Source organism: Rattus rattus, chromosome 2, assembly GCF_011064425.1.
Source record: "Rattus rattus isolate New Zealand chromosome 2, Rrattus_CSIRO_v1, whole genome shotgun sequence".
Lineage (NCBI taxonomy): Eukaryota > Metazoa > Chordata > Mammalia > Rodentia > Muridae > Rattus > Rattus rattus.
Genome location: NC_046155.1, coordinates 185,251,711 through 185,270,199, shown reverse-complemented (window position 1 = coordinate 185,270,199; position 18,489 = coordinate 185,251,711).

Sequence of the window (18,489 nt, the reverse complement as noted above, 5' to 3'; positions counted from 1 at the left end):
TGGAGTGCATATGGGAGCTATTCATGATACTAAAAGGAAATTTATGTAGACTTATTCTAACTTCTAAGCAAAAAATGATAAAAGATCCAAAGGGTTGTATAAAACAAGTAAGTCTTTTTAAACACATTAACTCTTATCTCGAGAGCAACAGTGACACAAAGTAGAATGTGTATGTACATGAGCATGGGATACAGAAATTCCAAACAAATTGAAACTGCTTAAGTCACTGAAGATGGAACACTGACAAAGAATGCCTAGGCAGTCTCTATAGAACCATGCATATGATGAATGTGTCGGTACTTGTTCATTAGAAAAATCAGAAATAAGAGGTGAAACTAGAGGCAGAAATAAGCCTGAACTTTTAATGTTAACCTCTTCAAAAGAAAACAGAGAAATCAACATTCCCTCAAAATCTGATAGTTTAGCTATCACATGCTCAAGGCATTTATCATATTATAAAGGGAGTATCTTTTTTCTTCCTTCAAGTGTACAGTGTGTTCCTTGCAATGATATGTTCGTATTTTTTTTACCAGTCTCTACCCATAAAATGAATAATTGTGAATATAACATCAAAACAAGTATTAATAGTGGTGGCTGAACATATAACCCAGTAGTATAGCACTTATGATTCATTCCCACAGCACTGGATGTAACATTGTATAACACTGAAAAAATAAAGAAAATATTGAAGAAAGGCTACATAGGAAGATAATTAAGCCACCACACTCAGGGTGGTCAATAGCTGTATTGTAAAATATTTTCCTAATGTACATGCAATGATGAACTAAAGCCTTCTATATCAAAAAAGTGGACCAAAATGAGATGTCATAGTAGATATTGCCCAACTGTAATTATAAATTGTATATAAGATGTGCTTAGATATTTAAGTCAAGACATGTTGGATAATGGATATTACATATATAGTATGTATGTTCACTTAAGGTTCCTACTATCCTAGGAATGTGTGTGTGTGTGTGTGTGTGTGTGTGTGTGTGTGTGTGTGTCTTTCATTCAAGAATCCAGATTGCTCTTGGGCAGGTGTGAAAGTTCAACTCACCAGAAGCAGAGCAGGTTAACTATCACTACACTCAGCTTTCACTAATACTCAGATTATCTAGACAGAAACCAAACAAAGAAATACTGGAGTGACCAATCTTTGTAAACCAAATGGGCCTAAAATGTATTTATGATATTTTTCCTGGGAGTAAAAAGCAAGCAGATCTTGGTAAAACTTGCAGCTCTCCATCCTTTGAGCATCTCCATACACCTACCCTATACTTCTAAGTTTCAGGTGCTAGTGCCCATAAGAACTTTTTCATAGAAAATCCCAGTTTCCTTACCTGTAATGACCACCAAAATGTTCTACCAACAACATAAATCTATTGAGTTCTCCTTAAATCAAGCAGAAAAACAGAAACCAAGAAAAGACACCCAATTATAAAACAAAGAGAAATATATCACAAAGAACTATAATCTTCATAATCACATACCTATACAACACTGTTACAAAAACACACACATGGTAAAATGTTACCAGAAAAATAGGTCACAGATTGAACACAGTAACCCAAACACAGAAGTCTCTGAGTATTTTCACATAGATGAAGCACAGGAATACATCTTCAAAGCAACATTTATAAATACTATAGTTTATCTTAATGATGACATTAGTAAATCATCAGAGAAATCCTGGAGAAAGCAAAGAAACATATAAAGAATATGAATAAAGTTGTTTAATTAAAAGAAAACCCAAATTAAAATAAGAAAAGAAAACATAACATAAGATTTCTGAAAATGATAAAGTTAGGAATTCAAATAGAAAATACAGAGTCAGACATGGCCATCAGAATGCTCACTTCAACACATTATTCCAAGCATCTCAAAAGCATAGTACTCAACTACATATAAAAAAAAATCCAGACTTTCTAATAAAGTATTCCATAGGAAAAGAACTTCTATGTGTCTCACAACTCTGGATTTTACATGATACTACAAATTTACAGTTATAAATATTACCAAAATATTTGCATAAGAGAAAAGCTGATCAATGTCATCATACTGAAGACAGACATTCAATCTACACACTTGAGTATGCTGGATTTCTTGATAGCATAGCCGGAAATAAATACCGGATTATATGGAGAAACTTCAAATGATGGTATTTGTGAAATTTTTTTCAGCATGTAGAATTATGAAATTAGAGGCATACTGATCTCTCTTCATAAAAATTCAAAGGCTACATTTCTAAAAATTCTCTACCTAAAATAAAATGCTCTTAACCTGATAATGGAGAAAGTGGGGAATGGCATAGAACTCACAGGAACATGTGAATACTTTCTGTATAGAATAGCATCCATACATGCATTTAAGAACAACAATTAATTAAGGGATTCATGAATCTGGAGAGCAGGGCGACAGCCTTAGCTCTGAACACAGAAGGAGACCATAAGGGTTCAGTTTTAGGCTGCAACTTGGGTCCTGTTCCCTGTGTGCTCCTGGTGTGTTCCTCTTTGGAGAGTGGAGCAAAAGTAGGATCTCACTTGCAGGCTTATGAGTGAGAGTGCTCCTGGGAGACCAATTCTCTCCAGGCAGGTTTTGGGTCTGGTGGGCTGTGGAACAGCCTTAGCTCTGGGCACAGATAGAGACGAGAGGTACTGCCCATTCCTTTAAGACTTTAGCAATTTTGTAGAATATGGGTTTTGAGAGGAAAACCTACTGAATGTCAGAATTTCATCACTGGCAATTGTTATTCTACCTTTGACACAAGATATTGATTATTTGGAAATTGACACTGTGTCTTGGTTCGTTTGGCTAGCAGTTTGTGTATCTTGTTCTCAGCAATAAAAGAACTTCTGGGGGAATCACTATCCCTGACCATAAGATGTATTACAGAGCAATTGTGATAAAATTAAAAAAAAACTCATGGTGTTTGTACAGAAACGGGCAGGTAGATACATGGAATAGAATTGAAGACTCAGAAATGAATTCACACACTTAAGGTCACTTGACCTTTGACAAAGGTGCTAAAACCACCCAATGGGAAAAAAGACAGCATTTTCAAAGGTGCTGCTGGTTCAACATTAGGTCAACATGTAGAAGAATGAAAATCAATTCATTCTTATTATCCTGTACAAAGCTCAAATCCAAGTGGATCAAAGACCTCCTTATAAAACTAGATACATTAAAACTAATAGAAGAGAAATTAGAAAGGGACTCAAACACATAGGCACATGGTAAATTTTGCTGAACAGAACAGCAATGACTTATGCTTTAAGATCAATGGGGCCTTATAAAATTGCAAAGCTTCTGTACAGCAAAGAATACTGTCAATAGGACAAAATGGCATCCAACTGATTGGGAAAAGATATTTATTTACCAACCCTACATTCCAATAGAGGGCTAATATACAATATATACAAATAACGAGAGAAATTAGAGTTCAGAGAAACAAATAATCCTATTAAAACTAGGGTATACCCCTGCAGTCCAAACCTCACCTGTATCTGAAGGAACCCACTCAAACACCTCCCTGCACCCAAATCCTGTGTAGGGGAGAGCTAGACCTTCAGAGGGGCAGACATGCCTGGGAAGCCAGAAGAGACTACTCTCTGCCCACATTTCTGACTCTAGAGGAAAACGCCTAGCACCATCTGGGCCCCCTGTACACAGTGTCCTGAGCGAAGGTGGAGCAGGCCCTTCTGGTTGCTGCCCTCATAGAGAGCTGAAACCCACCCCCGAGGAACCACTTCTGCCTGAGACCAGAGGTAAGACCAACTTTTCTGCTCTAAGTGACCTGCCTGTTGGACTCAGGACATGCAAAAGCAAAATTCCTCGGGGACTGGACACTTCCAGTTTCTAGCTGGAGACAAACCTCGCTGATTCCAGCCCATAGCTCCCCACTCCCAAACACTGTGGGGGAGAGTGCTCATTGCCCAGAAAGGTGGGCACTCCTGAGACTGAAGGGCAGGAGAGACTACCAGTACTGCCCACCCTTGCCCACATCCCTGGCCCAAGAGAGAACTGTATAGGGCCTCTGGGAACAGAAAAATAGGGGCACTCAAGCTGCAGATTTCCTGTATGTTTGGGCCAGTATCTTTTTCTGTTTTATACTATCTTTAACAGTTGTGTTGATAATTTCTATTGAATCTTTGGCTTCTGAGATTCTTTCTTCTATATCTTGTATTCTGTTGGTGATGGTTGTATCTACGGGTCCTTATCTCTTCCTTTGGTTTTCTGTATCCAGGGTTGTCTGCCTTTGTGCTTTCTTTATTGCTTCTATTTCCATTTTTAATTCATTCACCTGTTTGATTGTGTTTTCATGTAATTCTTTCATGAATTTTGTGATTCCTCTATAGACTTCTACTTGTTTATTTATGTTTTCCTCTGTTTCTCTAAGTGAGTTCTATATGTCTTTTCTGAAGTCCTCCATCATCATGATCAAATGTGATTCTAAATCTAGGTCTTGCTTTTCTGGTGTGTTTGGACATTCATTGTTTGCTTTGGTGGGAGAATTCGTTTCCGATGATGCCATGTATTCTTGGTTTCTGTTGCTTGGTTTCCTGCGCTTCCCTCTAGCCATCAGGTTGTCTCTGGTGTTACCTTGTTCTGCTACCTGACAGTGGCTAGATCTTCCTATTGTCCTGTTTGTCAGGAGTGCTGTATACCTATTTTCCTGTTTTCTTTCAGCCAGGTAAGGGAACAGTGTTCTGCTTTTGGGTGTGTAGTCTTTCCTGTCTACTGATCTTCAGCTGTTCCTGTGGGCCTGTGTCCTGAGTCTACCAGGCAGGTTGCTTGGAGCAGAAAAGTTGGTCTTACCTGTGGTCCCACAGATGAATTGGCTCCTGGGCAGCTGCTTTTGAGTTCTCTGTGAGGGCAACAACCAGCAGGGCCTGCACCACCTTTTCCCAGGGCCCCCATGCACCAGGGTCCCAGATGGCATTATGTGTTTTCCTCTAGAGTCAGAAATGTGGGCAGAGTATGGTGTCTGCTGGCTTCCCAGGCATGTCTGCCCCTCTGAAGGTTGAGCTCTCCCTCCCATGCTATTTGGGTGCAGTGAATTTTTAATTGGGTCCCTTCAGATCTGGGTGCTGTCTGGACCGCCTCAATGTAAGTTTTCTAAAGGACAACATTTAGCTGGGGCTATCTTACGGGTTCAGAGGTCTAGTCCATTATCATCAAGTCAGGAGCATGGAAACATCCAGACAGGCATGGTGCAGGAGGAGCTGAATTCTATGTCTTCACCCGAAAGAAGCCAGAAACAGACTGAGCATCCTCAGGCAGCTTGAAGGAGGGTCTTCAAGCTCACCCCCATGGTGATATACTTCCTCCATCAAGGCCACACTTTCTAATAGTGCCACTCCTTGGGACAAACATATGCAAAACATCACAAGGGACATTGGATGTTTTCAAAGGCCTTTTCAACAATGAATGAGATAGTCATGTGATTTTTTTCCTTAATTCTTTTTGGAAATATTTTATTGAGCATTTTTGCATCAATGTAAATAAGACAAATTGGTCTGAAATAATCATTCTTTTTGAGTCTTTGTGTGATTTTGGTATCAGGGTATCTGTGGCTTCATAGAAAAACCTTTACCTATGTTCCTTTTGTGGAATATTTTGGGGAATATTTTGAAGAGTATTGGAATTAGCTCTTCTTTGAAGTTCTGGAAGAATTCTGCAATAGAACCACCTGTCCTTGCCTTTTTTTTTTTTTGGTAGTAGAAATTTAATGACTGGTTCTATATCTATATCTATAGCTTAGAAGCTATAATGCTATTTAAGTAGTTGACATGATCTTGATTTAATTGGGACAAGTGGTATCTGTGTAGAAATCATCCTTTTCCATAAAATTTTCCAATTTGGTAGAGTATAGGTTTTTGAAGTAAGACCTAGTGCTTCTTTGGATTTCTTTAATGACAGCTGTTATTTCTCTTTTTCATTTCTTATTTTGTTTACTCTTACACTGTCTCTCCCTCTTTTGCCTAGTTTGGCTAATGCTTTGTCTTGCTTCTTGATTTTCTTATAGAACAAGTTCTTGTTTGTTTTGTCTATTTGTTTGTTTGTTTGTTTGTTTGCATTTTTAAAAATCTGATTGATTTCAAGCTTGACTGTGATTATTTCCTGTCTTCTACTCCTCTGCAATGTGCTTGCTTGTTTTTTTCTAAAGCTCTCAGATGTCACTTAGGGCAATAAACAATCCTCTTAGTACTACTTTCCTTGTGTCCCACAATTTTTTTGATATATTGTGCCTTAATTTTCATTGAATTTTATAAAGATTTTAGTTTCCTTCTATATTTCTTCCCTGACCAAGATATCACTTAGAACTGACTTGTTCAGTTTATATGACTGTGTAAGATTTCTGGTATTTCTGTTCCTGTTGAAATCTTGTGATGCATGGTAATCTGATAAAATACAATGTGTTAATTTAATTTTCTTGTAGTTGTTGATGCTTGCAATTTGGCCAACTATTTGGTCAATTTTGGAGAAAGATTATTCAGATACTGAGAAGAAGGCATATTTTTGTGTTTGTATTGACATATTCTGTAGATGTCTTTGAGATTCGTTTGATACATATGCCTGTTAGTTTCATTATTTCTATGTTTAGTTTTGGTGTAGATGACCTGGAGGATGATGACAATGGAGTGTTAAAATCTCCCACAATTAATGTGTGAGGTTATGGTGTAGTAAATCTCTAATTCCAATAAGCCTTTGCAAAAAAACAACAGAACTTAGTAACAATATTTATGTGATGCATGCCTAGAATGGGAAGATTTGCCACTACACTACTCTACTCCCTAGCTATGAGATCTCATGCCCAAAAGCAGAACACACTGTTCCCATAACTGGCTGAAAGAAAAGAGGAAAACAGATCTACAGCACCCCTGACACACAGGCTTATAGGACAGTCTAGCCACTGTCAGAAATAGCAGAACAAAGTAACACTAGAGATAATCTGATGGTGAGAGGCAAACGCAGGAATCCAAGCAACAGAAACCACGACTACATGGCATCATCAGAGCCCAATTCTCCCACCAAAGCAAACACGGAATATCCAAACACACCAGAAAAGCAAGAACTAGTTTCAAAATCATATTTGATCATGATGCTGGAGGACTTCAAGAAAGACCTGAAGAACTCCCTTAGAGAAACACACAGGAAAACATAAATAAACAAGTAGAAGCCTACAGAGAGGAATCACAAAAATCCCTGAAAGAATTCCAGGAAAACACAATCAAACAGTTGAAGGAATTAAAAATGGTAATAGAAGCAATCAAGAAAGAACACATGGAAACAACCCTGGATATAGAAAACCAAAAGAAGAGACAAGGAGCCATAGATACAAGCTTCACCAACAGAACAAGAGATAGAAGAGAGAATCTCAGGAGGAGAAGATTCCATAGAAATCATCGACTCAACTGTCAAAGATAATGTAAAGCAGAAAAAGCTACTGGTCCAAAACATACAGGAAATCCAGGACTCAATGAGAAGATCAAACCTAAGGATAATAGGTATAGAAGAGAGTGAAGACTCCCAGCTCAAAGGACCAGTACATATCTTTAACAAAATAATAGAAGAAAACTACCCTAACCTAAAGAAAGAGATACCCATAAGCATACAAGAAGCCTACAGAACTCCAAATAGATTGGACCAGAAAAGAAACTCCTCCCGTCACATAATAGTCAAAACACCAAATGCACAAAATAAAGAAAGAATATTAAAAGCAGTAAGGGAAAAATATCAAGTAACATATAAAGGCAGACCTATCAGAATCACACAAGACTTCTTGCCAGAGACTATGAAAGCCAGAAGATCCTGGACAGATGTCATACAGACCCTAACAAAACACAAATGCCAGCCCAGGTTACTTTTTCCTGCAAAACTCTCAATTAACATAAATGGAGAAACCAAGATATTCCATGACAAAACCAAATATGCATAATATCTTTCTACAAATCCAGCACTACAAAGGATAATAAATGGTAAAGTCCAACATAAGGAGGAAAGCTATACCCTAGAAGAAGCAAGAAACTAATCGTCTTGGCAACAAAACAAAGAGAAGAAAAGCACACAAACATAACCTCACATCCAAATATGAATACAACAGGAAGCAATAATCACTATTCCTTAATATCTCTCAACATCAATGGCCACAACTCCCCAATAAAACGACATAGATTAACAAACTGGATATGCAACGAGGACCCTGCATTCTGCTGCCTACAGGAAACACACCTCAGAGACAAAGACAGACACTACCTCAGAGTGAAAGGCTGGAAAACATCTTTCCAAGCAAATGGTCAGAAGAAGCAAGCTGGAGTAGCCATTCTAATAGCAAATAAAATCAATTTTCAACTAAAATTCATCAAAAAAGATAAGGAAGGACACTTGATATTCATCAAAGGAAAAATCCACCAAGATGAACTCTCAATCCTAAATATCTATGCCCCAAATACAAGGGCACCTACATATGTAAAAGAAACCTTACTAAAGCTCAAAACACACATTGCACCTCACACAATAATAGTAGGAGATTTCAACACCCCACTCTTATCAATGGACAGATCATGGAAACAGAAATTAAACAGAGACATAGACAGACTAAGAGAAGTCATGAGCCAAATGGACTTAACAGATATTTATAGAACATTCTATCCTAAAGCAAAAGGATATACCTTCTTCTCAGCTCCTCATGGTACTTTCTCCAAAATTGACCATATAATTGGTCAAAAAATGGGCCTCAACAGGTACAGAAAGATAGAAATAATCCCATGCGTGCTATCGGACCACCACGGCCTAAAGCTGGTCTTCAATAACAATAAGGGAAGAATGCCCACATATACCTGGAAGTTGAACAATGCTCTACTCAACGATAACCTGGTCAAGGAAGAAATAAAGAAAGAAATTAAAGACTTTTAGAATTTAATGAAAATGAAGGTATAACATACCCAAACTTATGGGACACAATGAAAGCTGTGCTAAGAGGAAAACTCATAGCTCTGAGTGCCTGCAGAAAGAAACAGGAAAAAGCATATGTCACCAGCTTGAAAGCACACCTAAAAGCTCTAGAACAAAAAGAAGCAAATACACCCAGGAGGAGTAGAAGGCAGGAAATAATCAAACTCAGAGCTAAAATCAATCAAGTAGAAATAAAAAGGATCATAGAAAGAATCAACACAACCAAAAGTTGGTTCTTTGAGAAAATGAACAAGATAGATAAACCCTTAGCCAGACTAACGAGAGGACACAGAGAGTGTGTCCAAATTAACAAAATCAGAAATGAAAAGGGATACGTAACTACAGATTCAGAGGAAATTCAAAAAATCATCAGATCTTACTATAAAAGCCTATATTCAACAAAACTTGAAAATCTGCAGGAAATGGAAAATTTCCTAGACAGATACCAGGTACCGAAGTTAAATCAGGAACAGATAAACCAGTTAAACAACCCCATAACTCCTAAGGAAATAGAAGCAGTCATTAAAGGTCTCCCAACCAAAAAGATCCCATGTCCAGATGGGTTTAGTGCAGAATTCTATCACTCCTTCATAGAAGACCTCATACCAATACTCTACAAACTATTCCACAAAATTGAACCAGATGGAGCGCTACCGAATTCCTTCTATGAAACCAAAATTACTCTTAAACCTAAACCACATAAAGACCCAACAAAGAAAGAGAACTTCAGACCAATTTCCCTTATGAATATCGACGCAAAAATACTCAATAAAATTCTGGCAAGCCGAATCCAAGAGCACATCAAAACAATCATTCACCATGATCAAGTAGGCTTCATCCCACGCATGCAAGGATGGTTTAATATACGGAAAACCATCAACGTGATCCATTATATAAAAAACTGAAAGAACAAAACCACATATCATTTCATTAGATGCTGAGAAAGCAATTGACAAAATTCAACACCCCTTCATGATAAAAGTCCTGGAAAGAATAGGAATTCAAGGCCCATACCTAAACACAGTAAAAGCCATATACAGCAAACCAGTTGCTAACATTAAACTAAGTGGAGAGAAACTTGAAGCAATCTCACTAAAATCAGGGACTAGACAAGGCTGTCCACTCTCTACATAGTTATTCAATGTAATTCCTGAAGTTCTAGCCAGAGCAATCAGATAACAAAAGGAGGTCAAGGGGATACAGATCGGAAAAGAAGAAGTCAAAATATCACTATTTGCAGATGATATGATCGTATACATATTTTTCATTTTTCTTTTTTTCGGATTTGGGGACCGAACCCAGGGCCTTGCGCTTGCTAGGCAAGCGCTCTACCACTGAGCTAAATCAGTATATTAGTATACTTAAGTAAATTAGTATATTTAAGTGATCCCAAAAGTTCCACCAGAGAACTACTAAAGCTGATAAACAACTTCAGCAAAGTGGCTTGGTATAAAATTAACTCAAATAAATCAGTAGCCTTCCTCTACACAAAAGAGAAACAAGCCGAGAAAGAAATTAGGGAAACGACACCCTTCATAATAGACCCAAATAATGTAAAGTACCTCGGTGTGACTTCAACCAAGCAAGTAAAAGATCTGTACAATAAGAACTTCACGACTCTGAAGAAAGAAATTGAAGAAGACCTCAGAATATGGAAAGATAGCCCATGCTCATGGATTGGCAGGATTAATATAGGAAAAATGGCCATATTACCAAAAGCAATCTACAGATTCAATGCAATCCCCATCAAAATACCAATCCATTTCTTCAAAGAGTTAGACAGAACAATTTGCAAATTCATCTGGAATAACAAAAAAACCAGGATAGCTAAAACTATCCTCAACAATAAAAGGACTTCAGGGGGAATCACTATCCCTGAACTCAAGCAGTATTACAGAGCAATAGTGATAAAAACTGCATGGTATTGGTACAGAGACAGACAGATAGACCAGTGGAACAGAATTGAAGACCCAGAAATGAACCCACACACCTATGGTCACTTGATTTTTGACAAAGGAGCCAAAACCATCCAATGGAAAAAAAGATAGCATTTTCAGCAAATGGTGCTGGTTCAACTGGAGGTCAACACGTAGAAGAATGCAGATCGATCCATGCTTATCATCCTGTACAAAGCTTAAGTCCAAGTGGATCAAGGACCTCCACATCAAACCAGATACACTCAAACTAATAGAAGAAAAACTAGGGCAGCATCTCAAACACATGGGTACTGGAAAAAATTTCCTGAACAATTTCCTATACTTCTCTATAAAAATTCAGTCACATTCTCCTTAAATTCTGTAAATGCATATACACTAATCAGAAATTCTAATTAAATAATATCAGAAAGCTGAGGGCCAAAATGGGCATAAGAAATCATTCATCATTAGTCAGCCTCAGAGGTCACATTAGCCAGTGCTGCTAATTTTCTTGTTCATTGACCTTAACGAGTCCCTAGCTTAAGTAATCAAAGTATGTCTTACTTCTCCAACTGCTTTTTAAGGGTGCTGGCCTTTGCTAAGAATTTATATCTCTATGTTCTTTTCTGGAATTGTGATTGAATCATTAATCTGTTCAAGCATTACTATTGTGAGTTCCAGAGACACTGCCCTCTCAAGACCAGAAAGCCTCTTTAGAGTTTTCATACAAGTGTTAGATTAAGATGGAAGTGGAGGCAGAAAAGAACAGAATTCCATAAGAGCACAAAGTCCTCAAGATATAGTCATCTGGAACAGGCCTTAATGGATGTGCTGGGGTGAGCCATGGTGGGGTCTTCTTTTTGATAAGTTCTTCTTCAGGCAGCTGAGGGGAAAGAGCTTCAGAGGGTAAGACCTTGGAGAAAAAATAAAAATCCCTTAAAAAAATTACAGAAAAACTCAAAGAAATAGGTGAGAAAGATGAACAAAACAATCCATGACCACAGATGGAAATAGAAACAAAAAAAGACTTCACAAAAGTAGACATTCCTGGACATAAAGAACATATGAAAGAGATCAGGAGTCATAGATGCAAACATTACCAACAGAATAGACAAGACATTCAGGTGCAGAAGATACCATAGAAAACACTGACACAACAGTCAAAGAAAATGCAAAAATCAATCAATCAATCAATCAATCAATCAATCCTAACTGAAAACATCCAGGAAATCAGGGACACAAGGAGAAAACCAAACAAATGGATAATAGGTATAGAAGAATCAAAGAATCCCAACATAAAGGGCCAGTAAATATCTTCAATAAAATTATAGAAGAAAACTTCCCTACCCTAAGAAATAAATGCCCACTAGCATCCAAAAAGACTTCAGAATAGACTGGACCAGAAGAAAAATCTGTCCTGTCACGTAATAGTGGAAACACCAAATGCACAAAACAAAAAAGAATATTAAAAGCAGTAAGGCAAAAAAGGCAAGTAACATATAAAGATAGACCTATCAGAATAACATGAGAATTTTCCCTAGAGGCTATGAAAGCCAGATAATCCTGGGACGATGTCATATAGACCCTAAAAGAAGACAAATACAGTTTAGGCTACGATATCCAGCAAAACTCTCAATAAACTTATATGGAGAAACCAAGACATTCCATGACAGAACCAAGTTTACACAATATCTTCACAGAAATCCAGATCTGCAAAGGAAAATAGATGAAAACTCCAACATAAAGAGGCAAACTACATCCTAGAAAAAGCAGGAAAGTATCACTCCTCCATTGTTGGTGGGATTGAAAGCTGGTTCCACCACTCCTAAAATCACATTGATATCCATCCCACATGCAGTTACCGAACCCAGTCACTACTGGGGATACCAACAGGTACATGCTAACAGGAGCCTGATGTAACTGTCTCCTGAGAAGCTCTGCCAGATCCTAACAAATACATGGCAGATGTTTGCAGGCAACCAGTGAACTGAGAATGGAGTTTCCAAAGGAGGAGTTAGAGAAAGAAATTAGATAGTTGCAGGGGGGTTGCAACCCCATAAGAATAACAACAATATCAACCAACAAGACATCCCAGAGTACTCAGGGACAAAACCACCAACTAAAGACTACACATAGAGCAACCCTTGACTCTAGCTGCATATGAAGCAGAGGATGGGTTGTCAAGCATCAGTAGGAGGAGAGGCCCTTGGTTCTGTGAAGGATCAATGCCTGAGTGTAAGGGAATGCCAGGGCAGGAGGGCAGGATGGAGTGGATGAGTGGGTGGGGAAGCATCTCATGAAGGCAGGGGTTGTATGGGATAGGGGTATTTAGGAGTGGGAAGTGGGAAGGATATTAACATTTGAAATGTAGATAAAGAAAATATCCAATAAAAATGAAAAAGAACAATAATTAGTATGAAAGTTCTGGTGAGTAAGGAACTAGAGACATAGTTATTATAGTTTTATACTGAAATTTTGAAATTTTTATTAAACACGTGGTTTCAGACAATATATATTAATCAAAAAATAACAATTAACTAATCATAAATTAGGGAGATAGAGAGACAGAGACAGAGACAGGATAAGAGAAAGAGTTGGGGGAGAGAAAGAGAATGTGGAGTGCGTATGTGAGCAGTTAAGTTTGTAGTTATATTCTAACTTCTAAAGCAAAAAGGAATAGAAACAAAGTGAGGTATAAAATGAGTCTTTTTAAAAATTTTACCTTTGCCCTTCTGCAAGGTCCTTTCTGCTGGGACAGACTGCTGGTTAATCTGCTGCCTGGAAGACAGTACATCCTGAGGCATTCTCAAGAAATCCACTGCACTGAGAGAATTTGCTACCACATCCTGGGGCATCCTAGGAGATCTGCTGCACACAGGACAACTGGCATCCCCGGAGATCATTGAACACAGGGCAACTGATACAAATACCTGAAGGCATCACAGGAGATCCACTGCATCAAGGACAGCCAAGCAACTGATCTCCAGCTTGCCTGCTCCCCTGAGGACAGTACAGCTTGAAGGTATCCCAGGAGTTCCTCTGTACACAGGGCAACTGGGACAGCAAAACCACAAAGTTAAGAAACACAGGGGCTCTTTGCCATGCAGAGTAACTGATACAATAGACTGAAAGCCTGCCTGGAGTTCTGCTGCACACAGGGAAACTGAAACTACAGTGGGTAGGATCCCCTGGAGAACAGTTTCACAGAGGACAATAGCTGGACTCTCCCTCTAAAGACCCAACAGTCTGAAGGCCTCCAAGAAGATGTACCAAAGCCAGGGCAACAGATCAGCAGATTCTTTGTCAGTCTGAAGATTCCCAATTGAAAGGCACCACAGGAGGTCTGTTACATCCAGGGGCACAGGCTTACCAGGAGCCCTGAAGCAAAAAAAAAAAAAAAAAAAAAAGAAGAAGAAGAAGCAGCAGACTGGAGACAGTCACACAGAACAACAAACAGCAGGGATAACCAGATGGCAAGAGGCAAATGCAAGGCCACGTGCAACAAAAACCAAAATACCTGGGCATCATCAGAACCCAGTTCTCCCAACATAGCAAAGCCTGAATACATTAACAAACCTGAAAGTCAGGAAGCTGACTTAAAAAATCCTACCTCATAAAAATAATAAAGTCCTTTAAGGAGGATTTAAATAATGTACTGAAAGAAAGACAGGAAAATATGGATAAATAGGTAGATGCCTTTAAAAAGTACACAAACAAATCACTTAAAGAAATACAGGAAAACACAGTCAAACAGAAGAAGATATTGCATAAAGAATTCCAAGACCTAAAAGTAGAAGTAGAAACAATAAAAAAAACACAAATGGTGGGAAACCTGGGAAGGGTTTCCTAGGAAAGAGGAATTATAGATGTAAGCATCACAAACAGAATATCAGAGGTAGAAGAGAAAATCTCAGGTGTAGACAATACCATAGAAGAGATTGACAAAACTGGCAAAGAAAGTTCAAAACATAAAAATTCCTAACCCAAAATATCTAGGAAATTCAGGAAACCATGAAAAGACCAAATCTAAGAGTAACTATAAGATAGGAGAACGAGGATTAACAGCTCAAAAGGACCTGAAAGCGTCTTCAACAAAAAAATAGAAGACTTTCCAAACTTAAGAAACAGATGGACATAAATGTACAAGAAATATATATATATATTATATATATCAGAACAAATAAATGGGACCAGAAAAGAAAATACACTCCTCATATAATAATCAAAACACTAAAACACACAGAACAAAAGAAAGAATATTAAAAGCTGCAAGGCAAAAGGGCCAAGAAACATACCTATTAGAATTACACCAGACTTATCAACAGAGAAACTAAAAGCAAGAAGGTCATAGGTCATACAGACTCAAAAGAGAACACAAATTACAAAGCTAAGTCTACACTACCTAGAAAAGTTTTCAATCAACATGGATGGAGAAACCAAAATATCTCAGGAGAAAACCAAATTCAAACTGTATCTATCTACCAACACAGCCCTACAGATGATCCTAGAGGTAAAAAATTCCAGCACAAGGAAGGTAACCACACCACAGAAAAGATAAGGTATTAGGCATCTCACAAGAAAACCAGAAGGAGAAAACCACAAGCACACTAAGCAACCTAAAAAAGCAAATATAACAGGAACCAGTAGTCAACTGACTTTAATATCTCTCAATATTAATTGACTTAACTCACCTATAAACAGAGATTACCTATCAGACCAGAAAGGCAAACAAAATTCAGCACTTTGCTGCATACAAGAAACAAACATCAATAACAAAGACAGATACTATCTCAGAGTAAAAAGGATGGAAAAATGTATTCCAAGCAAATGGCCCCAAGAAACAAGTTGGAGCTGCCAGACTAATATCCAATAAAAAATAGACTTTCAACCAAAAGTTATCAAGCATGATGCAGAAGAATTCTTCATTGTCATCAAAAAGAAAATTCACCAAGAGAAAGTCTCTAACCTGAACATTTATGCCCCACATGCAAGGGCACCCACATTAATAATCAAGGTAACTTTATTAAAGCTCAAAAGACACATTGAAAGCTACACAATAACAGTGGAAGGCTTCACAACGCCGCAATCAACAGTGGACAGGTTATTGAAAAAGAAACTTAATGGAGACACAGTGAAACTAATGAAGGTTGTAAACCAAATGGACTTAACAGATATCTACAGAATATTTCACCCTAAAACAAAAGCATGCACTAAGTTCTCAGCACTTCATGGCACCTTCTCCAAAATCAACCATATAATTTGACACAAAACAACCCCTGAACTGATATATGAAGATTGAAATAATCCCATGCATCCTATCAGATCACCAGAGACTAAGACTGGTCTTCAATAACAGCAAAAACATGACAGAAATCCTACATACCTGTAGAAACTAAATAACTCTCCACTCAATGATAAGCTAGACAGGGAAGAAATAAAGAGAGGAATTAAATACTCCTGGAATTCAATGAACATGTTGACACAACATACCCAAACTTATGAGACACAATGAAAGCAGTGATAAAAGGAAAATTCATATCAGAAATTGACATGGTAAAGAAAGAGGAGAGAACGGAAACTAACAAATTAACAGCACACCTGTTGTTCTAGGTCACAAAACAACAACAACAACAACAACAAAGACAACAACAACAAAAAAAGCAAACATACCTAAGAGGAGTAGACAGCAGGAAATTCTCAAACTGAGGGCCAAAAATTCAAAATACAAATAATCAACAAAACTAAAAGCAAAGCAACAAGATATGTAAACCCCTAGTCAAACAAACTAAAGGGCCCAGAGGCCCTTGCAAATTAACAAAATCAGATATGGAAAGGAAGACATAACAAGAAAAATGGAGGGAATTAAACATATTATCAGATCTTACTACAAAAGACTATATTCAACAAATCTGGAAAATCTAGATGAAATGTATGGATTTTGTAGACAGACACACATACAAAATTAAATTAAGAGCAGGTAAAGTATTTAAAGAGGCCCATATCCCATAAAGAAATACAAGAAGTCATTAAAAATCCCAACCAGAAAAGATCCAGGGCCAGATGGATTTAGTGCAGAACACTACAAGACCTAAAAAAGACCTAATATCAATAATCCTCCAACTATTCCATAAACTAGAAACAGAAAGGACACTACATAATTCATTTTATGAAGTCATAATTACTCTTATAACTAAACCACACAAGGGCACAACAAAAAAGAAAACTTCAGACCAATTTTGCTTATGAATACCAATGCAAAAATACTCAATAAAATTCGGGCAAATCAAATCCAAGAACACATCAAAAACATCATCCCCCACGATCAAGTAGGTTTCATCTCAGGGATTCAAGGTTGGTTCGATAATCCACTATATAAACAAACTCAAATAAAGAAATCACATGATCATCTCCTTAGATGCAAAAATGCATTTGACAAAATACAACATCCCTTCATGTTTAAAGTATTGGAGCAATTTACTTTTTTTAAAAGTTGAAGCAATCGAACTAAAATAAGGAACAAGAAAAGGATGCCAACTCTCCCCATACCTATTCAATATGGTACTTGAAGTGCAAGCTATAATAACAAGACAACAAAAAGAGATCAAGGGAATAAATTGCTAAAGATGAAATAAAGGTATAACTCTAGGCAGATGATATGATAGTATACATAAGCAAACCCCAAATTTATAGTAGAGTACTTCTCCAGCTGATAAAAATCTTCAGCAATGTGACTGGATATAAAATTAATGCAAATAAATAAACCAGTAGCTTCTTTTATATAAATGATAAACAGTCTGAGAAAGAAATTAGGGAAACAACCCCCTTCATAATACCCACACATAATATAAAATATCTCGGGGTAACTCTAATCAAACAAGTGAAAGATCTATATGTCAGTAATTTCAAGTCTCTCAAGAAATAAATCAAAGAAGATCTCAGAAAATGGTGAGATCCCCATGCTCAGGAATTGGCATTATTATAGTAAAAATGGCCATCCTATCAAAGGCAATCTATAGATTCAAAGCAATCCCCATCAAAATACCAAGAAAATTCTTCAAAGACATAGAAAAAGCAATTCTTAAATTCATCTGGAAAGGCAAAAACAAAACAAACAAACAAACAAACAAAAAAAAACAAAACCAAACAAACAAAACCAATAATAAAAACAATTCTTAACAATAAAAGAAAGGCTGGGGGAATCACCATCTCTGACCCCAAACTCTACTACATAGCAATAATGATAAAAAACAAAACAAAAAAAAAACAAAACAAAAAAAACAAAAAAAACTTCATGGTATTGGTACAGAGAGAAACACCTTGATCAACGGAAAAGAATTGAAGACTCAGAAATGAAACCACACACTTCAGCATACTTGATCTTTGACAAAAAGGGCAAAAATGTACATTGGATAAAAGAAAGCTTCTTCAATAAATGGTTGTGGTCTAACTGACTGTCTGTATATAGAAAAATAAAAGTAAACCCATATTTGTCACCTTACACAAAGTTCAAGTCAAGAGAATCAAGGACCTCAACATCAAACCAGATACACTCAATCTAATAGAAGAGAAAGTGGGTAAGAGACTTGAACTCATTGGCATAGGGGGAAATTTTCCTAAA